At 43.0% G+C, this 10,842-nt stretch overlaps 1 pseudogene; it reads right to left on the reverse strand.

The window, feature by feature from the left end:
- Positions 1-3,745: 3,745 nt before the first annotated feature.
- On the reverse strand, positions 3,746-4,754 carry LOC149157356 (25S ribosomal RNA; annotated as a pseudogene).
- Positions 4,755-10,842: the final 6,088 nt, after the last annotated feature.

A 10,842-nucleotide genomic window follows, 5' to 3' on the forward strand; every position in this document is an offset into this window, starting at 1 on the left:
AAAGGCCACCCCAGGTCACAACTTAGGATTTTTTATATGGGCTCATGTGCCCGGGCCCACCCTCACACTAAACAACCTGAACGAACGAGTTTACACGGACACCCTCACCCGACCCGCTGGAACGAGTTTACATGGATGCTCTCGCCCGCACGAGTTTACACAAACACCCTTGCTCAACCCAAACAACCCGCCCTAATGAGTTTACAAGGATGCCCTCAAACGACCCGTCTGAACGAGTTTACATGGGCACCCTCAAACAACCTGCCTAAACAAGTCTACACAGATGCCCTCAAATGAGTTGCGTGAACGAGTTGACATAGACTCCCTCAAATGACCGGCCCAAATGAGTTTACATGGGTGCCCACACGACCAAAACGAAGGGACAAGTGAGAGTCGGGCAAATGAGCTGCACGAACATGCATAAAGCCCACCCAAGGTCACAACTTAGAATTTTTGATACAGGCTCGTGTGCCTAGCCGTGCCCTCACACTTAATGACCCAACCGAACGAGTTTACACAGATGCCCTTGCGCAACCTACCTGAACGAGTTTACATGGATGCCCTCACCTGACCCGCCTGAACGAGTTTACACAGATGTCGTCAAACGATTCGCCCGAACAACCCGCCCAAATGAGTTTACACGGACGCCCTCAAACAACCCGCCCAAATGAGTTTACACGGACGCCCTCAAACAACCCGCCCGAATGACTCGCCCAAACGAGTTTACACAGATGCCCTCAAATGACCCGCTCAAACGAGTTGACACGAACACCCTTAAATGACCTGCTTGAACGAGTTTACATGGGTGCCCACATGAGCGAAACGAAGGCACAAGGGAGAGCCAGGAAAATGAGCTACACGAACGTGCACAAAGCCCACCCTAGGTAACAACTTAGCATTTTTGATATGGGCTCATGTGCCTTAGCTTGACCTCACACTGAACAACCTACCCAAATGAGTTTACACGAACACCCTCACCCGACCTGCCCAAACGAGTTTACATAGACGCCCTTGCCCGACCCACCTGAGCGACTCCCCCGAACGAGTTTACATGAATGCCCTCAAACGACCCGCGTGAATGAGTTGACACGGACGCCCTCAAATTACCTGCCCGAATGAGTTGACACAGATGCCCTCAAACAACCCACCTGAATGACCCATCTGAACGAGTTGACATGGATGCCCTTAAACAACTCGCCCAAATGACCCTCCCGAACGAGTTTAACCAAATGCCCTCAAACAACCCGCCTGAACGAGTTTACATGAACACTCTCAAATGACCCGCCTGAATGAGTTTACACAAACGCTCTCGAACGACTCGCCCAGACGAGTTTACACGGACACCCTTAAATGACCCACCTGGACGAGTTTACACGGACGCCCTCAAATGACCTGCCCGAATGAGTTTACATGGGTAACCACACTACCGAAACGAAGGCACAAGGGAGAGTTAGGCAAACGAGCTGCATGAACATGCACAAAGCCCTTCCCAGGTCACAACTTAGCATTTTTGATATGCGCTCATGTGTCAGGTGTGCCCTCACACTAAATTACATGACCGAACGAGTTTACACAGGCGCCCTCAAACAACCCTCTCGAACGATTTTACATCGAAAATGACTCGCCTGGATGAGTTTACGTGGAAAATGACTCACTCGACGAGTTTACACGACCGTCATTAAACAACCCACCCGAATGAGTTTACATGACCGCCCTCAAAACATCCACCTAAATGAGTTTACACGGGCGCCCTCAAACGACCCGCCCGAACGAGTTTACACGGCTGCCTTCAAATGACCCATCTGAACGAGTTTACACGGGTGGCCTGAAACCACCCGCCCGAACAAGTTTACACGGTTGCCCTCAAATGACCCGCCTAAATGTGTTTACATGGTAAACGACCTTCCCGAATGAGTTTACATGGGTGCCCTCAAAGGACCGCCCGAATGAGTTTATATGGAAAACGACCCACCTAAACTAGTTTACACTGAAAATGACCCTCAAATGACCTACCCAAATGATTTTACATGGAAAAAAACCCTCCCGAACAAGTTTACATGGGTGCCCTCAAACGACCCGCCCGAACGATTTTACATGGCAAATGACTCGGCTGAACGATTGTACATGGAAAACGACTCGCCTGAACGAGTTTACGCAGCAAACAACCTGCCTGAACGAGTTGACATGGGTAAACGACCCACCTGAATGAGTTTCCATGGGCAAATGACCTACCTGAACAAGTTTACATGCCAAATGACTCCCCTGAACGAGTTTACATGGGATCCAACACACAACCGAAACAAAGTCACAAGGGAGAGACAAAAAAACGAGCCACACAAATGTGCAGAAAGCCCAACCCCGGTCACAACTTAGCATTTTTGATATTGCCACGTGTGCCTTAGGTGCCCTCACAACATGACATGACCCGACCTGACTTGCCCCAATGCATTTGTACGGGCACCCACACATGACACATCCCAACCTGCCCGGATGAACGTGCAGAAGACACACGGGCGGTCACGACTTAGCATTTTTGGCATGGCCACATGTGCCCTAGCACCCACACATGGTACGACACGACCCGACCGGTCGTGGGTGAGCTGACCCAACCCACCTAAATGCATTTGCACGGGCACCCACACATGACATGACACGACCCGACCCGAAAAAAGGTTGGGGTTTCCATGGGTGCATGACCCAAATGAAAGCATAGGGGACCGTCGGGCAAATGGCCTGCACAAACGTGTAGAAGGCACACAGGGGGTCACAACTTAGCATTTTTGGCACTGCCATGTGTGCCCAAGCACCCATGCATGGCACGACCCAACACGCCTGAACGAAATTTGGGATTTACATGGGTGCACGACCCAAACGAAGGCACGAGGGAGCGTTGGGCAAACAGGTCACACGAAAATGCAGAAGGCACACGGGTGGTCACCTCTTAGCATTTTTTGCATGGCCACATGTTCCCAAGCACCCACACATGACATGGCATGACCTGACCTGACTCGCCCGAGCACGTTTGCATGGGCACCCACACATGACACAACCTGACTCGCCTAAATGAAATTTGGGGTTTCCATGGGTGCACGACCCGAATGAAATTTCATTCAGGCATAACTTGGAAACCCAAAAATTTGGGCATGACATGACAATTTTTTTGCACTGGGAAAAAACCCCAAATTTTAGGCGTCGGGTGGAAACCACAAATTTTGGGCGTGACATGAAAACCCCAAATTTTGGGTGTGACATGGAAACCCCAAATTTTTTTGTGCCAGGTGGAAGTCCGAAATTTTAGGCACTGGGTGGAAACCCCAAATTTTGGGCGCGACATGGAAACCACATTTTATTTTGCGCTGGGTAGAAGCCCCAAATATGAGGTGCTGGGTGGAAACCCCAAATTTTGGGCGCCAGGGCGCAGCATGGAAATCACAATTTTTCCCATGCTTGGGCTCCGGGGCACAGCATGGAAACCCTAATTTTTCCCATGCTTGCACGCCTTTTTCATCGCAATGTGGAAACCCAAAATTTTGGGCACCGGGCACGACATGGAAACCCCAAAATTTTGGGTGCCAAGCATGACATGGAAACCCCAATTTTCCCAGGCTTTGACGACTTTTCCATCGCAGCATGGAAACCCCAAATTTCCGCCCCTAAGCAATAAAAAAACTTCGTCTGGAGGAAGAGGCAAAGGTGCAAGAGTGGGAGGGTTGTCCAGATTTGTTTATGACAAGAGGGAAGCTCTAAATCGAGGTGACCAAGGGTTGAATATTAGTGCATCATGGCAGCAAGGCCACCTTTCCACTTACAATACCTATCACATATTTAAGTCATCTCCAAAGGATTCTTCTCAATGACCATTTGGAGTTGAACTTCAAAGCTGCCTCAACCAAGATGCTTCACAGTCACAATTTGCAAATGACACAAGCCCCTGGGGGTGACAAAGCGACACCCATACTACAAGTCGAGATACAGTCGAAGAGTGACATGCACTGCTTCTAGTGTGGATTCTAACTTAGAGGCATTCAGTCATAATTTGACACACGGTAGCTTTTCACCATTGGCTTTTCAACCAAGTGCGCTGACCAATTGTGTGAATCAATGGTTCCTCTCATACTAAGTTGAATCACTATTTCGGTGCGGTTCATAGTAAGGTAAAACTAACCTGTCTCACGACTGTCTAAACCCAGCTCACGTTCCCTATTGGTGGGTGAACAATCGAACACTTGGTGAATTCTGCTTCACAATGATAGGAAGAGCCGACATCGAAGGACCAAAAAGCAACGTCGCTATGAATGCTTGGCTTCCACAAGCCAGTTATCACTGTGGTAACTTTTCTAACATCTCTAGCTTCAAATTCCAAAAATCTAAAGGATCGATAGGCCACGCTCTCATGGTTTGTATTCGTACTAAAAATAAAAATCAAATGAGCTTTTACCCTTTTGTTCCACATGAGATTTATGTTCTCTTTGAGCTCATCTTAGGACACCTGCATTATCTTTTAACAGATGTGTTGCCCCAGCCAAACTCCCCACCTGACAATGTCTTCCACCTGGATTGACCCGCTGAAACATGCCTTAAGGCTAAAAATAGGGGTAGTGCCCCATCTCCACCCCACAGAATAAGTAAAATAATGTTAAAAGTAGTGGTATTTCACTTGCACCGTGTTACACAGTAATTTGTCATTGTCTTCATCCCAGTCCCTCTACTGTGTCATGTGTCAAATAAACATGTTCATATCTTCCCACTAATGTAAGAAGATTAAGAAAATGCTCTCTGATGCTGAAGATTAACCCTTTTTGACTAAGTTCCTGCATTGTTGCTAGTAAACCCTTAAAATCCGTGACGGTTCTCTGTCATGCACTATATCGTTGCGACGTCGTCACTAGTCCTCAGTTCATGATCCGCGACGATCTAGATTTGGTGAATTAGTTTAAACAGTCAGCTTTCTAGATGTTTCTAGAGCTGGTTGTTGGGTCAATTTGGGTTGCCTTTCCACCTCTGGGATGGTGGTTCCACCTCTTGTGCAACCTCCCTTGAGGCCAAGCTCCCTCTCCCTCATTTCATGGAGGCTCCTCCTCCTATAAAATCACTCACCATTGATATGATCTGCTAGTTGATAGTTTTTAGTTCTTTTGGCTGTATAGTGCTGCTGCTTCTTTTGAGTTTGATAGATAGTTGGTGTGAGTGTGACAAGTGTGGGATTGTTTTGTAGTTTGCAAGAAGGTGTGGAGTGCTCTTAACCTTGTGTAAAGCTTGTGAATGAGAGAGAGATATATATTGCTATTTGGGAGACCCATCTTTGAGAGTGAATGCTTGAAGAAACACACTGGTTGGACCCTCTAAGAAAGCTTGCGACATCAAGAATTGGTTGTAAGCTTTGCTCTTGATTTATTATTAATACAATCAATGATGATTTCCTATGTATTGTATGTAATTTACTTGATAGCTCATGACTTCTTCACTTTGTGAGTAAATAGATCATTGTTGTTTCTCGGTTACGTGCTCTATTGTTTCTTTGTGGTGTTTCAGGTTGATCACTCATTAAGGAGAAGGAAATGGAAGCTAGAGCAGCACAATGAAACTTCATCGACCACCAGTTTGAGGTAGGCCTCCAACGATGACTATTTAAGGGAATTAACTGTTTTTTTGTCCTTGCTATGACTAGACCCACTCTAGGGCTAGAGGGGTTGCCTTTGTCCTGCATCACAAGTTGGCGACTCCGCTGGGGAGTCCTTTGCATATTTCTTCTCTTGTTTGCTCTTTTTTTTTTTTTTGATTTGGTGTCTTTTGAATTTTGGGGATAAACTATTAGTCTTTTCGATTACCTGGGTCAATCTGGGAAATCCCTTTATTATCTATAGGATTGGCTGGTTTTTGTTTGGGAGTTTCTTGTTCATCTGTCATTGTTTTTAAGATCGTCACTAAAAATAGTTTAACAGTCGCGCCGACATCACTTTGTATCTTTTGCAAAGTCCTGTGTGTCACTGAATCTCGTCGTACAGTCGCGACAACTCCTGAAATCGGCCCGTCACAGAAGAGACATGTACTCTCATGACGACGTCACTCTGTTGCTACAGCTAGTGGCCGACCGTCCCTAGTTGATGGTGTTATGCCCGTGACGATTCCTGTAGAATTGATTTTTTCAATTCTACCTCCTGAATCCACCAATCCTGTTGATCCCTTGCTTTATTTCTCTTGCTCAGTAGCTTGTTTTTTATTCTTTATGGTTAAGGTACTCTTTCTTTGGCTTTGTTGAATGAATCTTGCATTTTTGACTGTCTGATGTAGTTTGTCCTTTCAAGTTCTTGAATTAGTTGGCTTGATTGCTAGTTTGCCCAAGGGTCATTTGCAACCTTCTTGTCGATTTGTCTGAGCCTTCTTCATTGCTTGTTCCTTTCTGGTTGATTTTTGGTGACGATTATTGAACCAATATTTAGTATTGATTTGATTTATTTTCACTATCGAACATAGATTACAATTATTTGGGTCAACATGTTTCACACTTGCGTGTTTGTTTTTATTTTAAATTCAAAACAATAAAAATCAAAACACTACATTCATTTAGTATATGAAAGTGAAAGCGTATTTGCATTTCAAGTTTTCATATTGGAAAGAAAATGATAAAATCTATCATCAGTAGTATTCGTGCACTGTAGGGTTGATGTGTTTTGCACTGTGTCTCTTAGCTCATCTTGGTTTTCTTGGTTTGGGAATGATCTCTCTACCCTCCTGTAGGTAAGTGTTCATTGAAGTAAAATATGGTTCACTCATTCTAGCTGCATCCTAGGTTTTTTTTGTATACATACAGTATGACCTGAAAACTGAAACATAATTCAAGATCAACTCTAAAATGAACTGGATGGACTTAACAATGCATTGGAACATAACGCACACTATTTAGAGGTCTAGGCTAGAGATGTGCTTTGGCGTCGTTAAACCTAGTCACTATTGTTTTCACTCAAGCTTGGGTGAGTCCTCCTTCTGTGACTCAATAGCGGTCTAGTATGGAATTGTGCTTCCAATACCATCGAATATATGTTGGGAGACCCCAATAGGTTATCATCCTATATCCTTAGGAAGCCATGTCTGCCACCTAGAAAACTGTAACACACTGAACACAACATTCGAGAAGATTGACTGCCGTACGGAAAGTCCTTGGTTTTCATATGATTGCCAAGGTGTATATGTAGTTTTACGGGATGTTTGGTAAACATTTTGCCTAGTTTCTCCAGAGTATTCACTTTCATTCCTTTTTGGACTCCTTAAAATAAAAGGTCCATCTGATCACTTGTCCTTTCAGGCTCATTAAACCTCAAAAGAGATAGAGTCACCTTTTCGTCCTTTTCTCGACTCTTGAAACATGAAAAGGTCAAGTTTTGTTCCTGTGTCATAAAATTTACTGCCCATGAAATATTCCTAGTAATAGTTAGAGTTATTCATTATAGTTCGGTTATTTTCCACTCTCATTCTCGATGGCAACATTCCGTGAATCTACTGACCAACGTCTTCCCCCAGATGGGAACCCTGGTCTGTTTCCTTCTTTTGGAAATGCCGGTGCTCCGTTTATGGCAACATTGTCCTTGCCTAGGTTAACCATGGGTCTGCCCATTTGGTTGTTTTCAACCTCGGTGGTCCCAAGCGTCATGACTCTTGTTCCACCTTTTCCTTCATTTGAATCATGAAATATTGATTCCAAAGCTGATCCTGTGCCTTCTTCCCCTGTTTCTTCACCTTCATCTCCTCCTTTTCCTGGTGAAAGTTTCACATCTAGTAACCAGGAGACTAAGAAGAAGAAGAAGATGATGATGATGATGATGAATTTTGATAAATGTGAGGCCACCTATGTAGCTACTACCCTGAGTACATCTCAGGCCGGACCACCTTCTGCTCCTCCACGGAAGGTTAAGTTTCCTTGTAAATTGTGCAAGGGTGACCATCTTCTTCGTGATTGTCTTGGCATTCCTAGGAACTTAGAAGTATGGTCTCGTGATCCGCTCATCCCTCATCATCCTCTGGAGCTCATGACGATGCTACCCTATCAACTGGAAATGGTAAGAAGAAAGGGAAGATTCGATTCCCTTGTAGGCTATGTGAAGGCATCCATCCCCTTCACCTTTGTCCACTCATGGATAAAGCTTCTGTTGTTTTGGAAAGTCTTATAGCTTCTTCACCTCAACCTCCTGTTGGTTATTAGAGGCTCTCTTCAAAACCTCTCCCCATCGACAAAGGGATTGACTTAGATTCTTCTCTTGTCCGTATTCCTCCTTCTGACCCTGGCTGTGCTCAGCCTGTTCTGGACCAACCATTGGTCGGAGAGAGTATCGACTTGGGTTCACCACCTGTTGATCACTCTGTTTCAGAAGAGCAGCATGCTCATGTTCTTCTCGTCTTGTCAGGTTCTCCAGAGTCCGAAAACGACCCTCCTATCCCCGCTAATCAAGAGATTTCTCCTTCGGTCCCTGTAGAGCAAGGGGAAATCATATGATTCCCCTACCAAGTAGTTTGGTCATTTCCTTCGATTGGAGTCCCTTGATCGCTTTCCACCTTCCATCCTATGTGCCTTTCCAGATTACAGTACATGCCTATAATAAGGAAATACTTGGCACTATCTTGGATGAGGGTGCGTCTGTTAGTCTTATGCCTTCCATTACTTGGCAAGCTCTGGGCTCCCCACAATTTGTGCCAGTCACACAGAATCTGTTGGCATTTGACGGAGGAACCAATCAACCTTTAGGGATCCTCCTGAAGCTTCCTGTTACTTTGGGGGGGAAAACCATCTATATAGACGTCATGGTTGTCCAAGGTGCTTTAGATTTCAGTCTTCTCCTTGGCCATGATTATATTTATGCCATGGGGGCCCTCGTATCTTCACCTTTTCATGTGGATTGTTTTCCACATGATGGAAGAATGGTGACCATAGATCAATTATCATTCTTTAGCCCCCTGGTGCCTCCTATGCAACTGTCATCCCCTCTCGGTTCTTGCTCGGAAGCAGTACCTTCTTTGCCACAGGTCAATTATGTGGCTACCCGTTCCATCTTTGCCTCTGCTGATGATCATGCAGATGGTCTCGTACATCATGTACTGGGGGTATTGGAACCTGATATCTCATTGGTGTCTAATGATATGTGTTCCTCCTAGAGCATAGTTCTTCCATCCCGTGAAGATCTCTTGGGAGCCATGTTCTCATATGGCCCATGAACGAGAGTCCTAGGATAGTTTGATCTTGTGTCAACCTCATTAAAAAATGAAACAAGGATCATCGAGCATATATAGTTGAGTGAATTTTATTTTTTTATTTTGAAACCCACTTTCTAATGTTTTAATTCACCTTTGAAAACTTTGCTAATTACTATTTACACTTTGATTTTCTTCTTAGCAGATTGATGAGGCTAGAGTTTGGCACTCTTTACATTTCACTTTGCTTTGATGAAGTTGGCATATAGAGTTTGAGTTGGTAGCTTAGGAACAATACTTATTACATATAATGAACATAAAATTACATAAAAAAAAAATAAAAAATACAAAAATCACACCTCTTTTTTGAATGAAATTACACTTTGGTATGAAAATCATACTTTGAAACCAAAATTACAACTTTCGAAAACCATTTTTACATATTAAAAAATCTTCTTCAGATGATAAAGAAATATTATTTCAATCACTCTCACACTTTTGCTGACCTTATGAGATGAAATGGAGTATTATTGAACCTTTGAAAATGAAACCTAGTGACCTAATGGGACCTTGAATGACCAGACGCCATGTTGACTTGACTGACATAAAGTCATGATGAAATGAGATTTTATGATTGATATATGCTCAGTAAGACATAAAGGTGGGCTAGAAAGTATTGATTTTTGAGGGAGAGTGAGGGTTTTTTTTACTAGGGTTACCATCAGTGAGTAAGTTTTTGAATTAGGACCTAGGTGGAATGACAAAATTTTCTGAGGGAGACCCTAATTTGAATATGAAAAGAGGATTTTTTATCATTGATGACAGGATGCAAATACTAAAACTAACATATTTAAATCCTTAAAATGTGCTCCATGGTTTCTAATTTCATTTCCTTTGTCTATTCATTTTTCTTCTGAAGTTTAGCGTACATGATTCTATCTCTAGCTCTCTACACCATATTTATTTCTTTCATCTCTTTCCTCACCTATATCACAGCAACTAAATAAGATTAACTATCTCTATGTTAGCACCATAGCTAAACTTTAATTCTTTGGAATGAAGTATTGTCAATGTATTTAATGTGGTTGGTCTCTAAATATGATTATTGAACCAGATTTAGACCATACTATATTTAACTCTTGAGAAATAATGATTCATCTTCAAGAGACTCTAAGATGTCCTAAGAATTGACCCTTCCCCTCAACTTAGGGGTTGTCTCTAAGAGTGACAAAAAAATCCATGGAAAAATACTCATATTCTCTATGCAAGGTTGCAAATTATGTAATGATATTCACATCCTAGTATTCTTGACACTATGTTGGGCTTCTCTATAGTACCATATTGCATTTCCTTATCTTTAAGGATGCTTGATATATTTACTCACCTTCATTATCCTCAACCTCCTTAACAACTATCTTTCAACCATTCCCTTAAATGTGAGGTGGTGCAACTCCTCACATTATCTTATAACCGTATAACTGTATCATCTAATCACCTAACCATATATACTAATGAAATATTAATATTTAATATCCTTTAAAAAATATTAATATATAATATTTCATATAGCCTTTATAAATAATAATTGCTAACCCATTATTCTTATAACCATTGAGAACTAACACACAACCTTAAAATCATATAACCCTTAAACTTAACTAT

Source organism: Pinus tabuliformis, chromosome 5_2 (assembly GCF_031772625.1).
Source record: "Pinus tabuliformis cultivar Carrire ecotype Pingquan chromosome 5_2, CPIR1, whole genome shotgun sequence".
NCBI classification, from domain to species: domain Eukaryota; kingdom Viridiplantae; phylum Streptophyta; class Pinopsida; order Pinales; family Pinaceae; genus Pinus; species Pinus tabuliformis.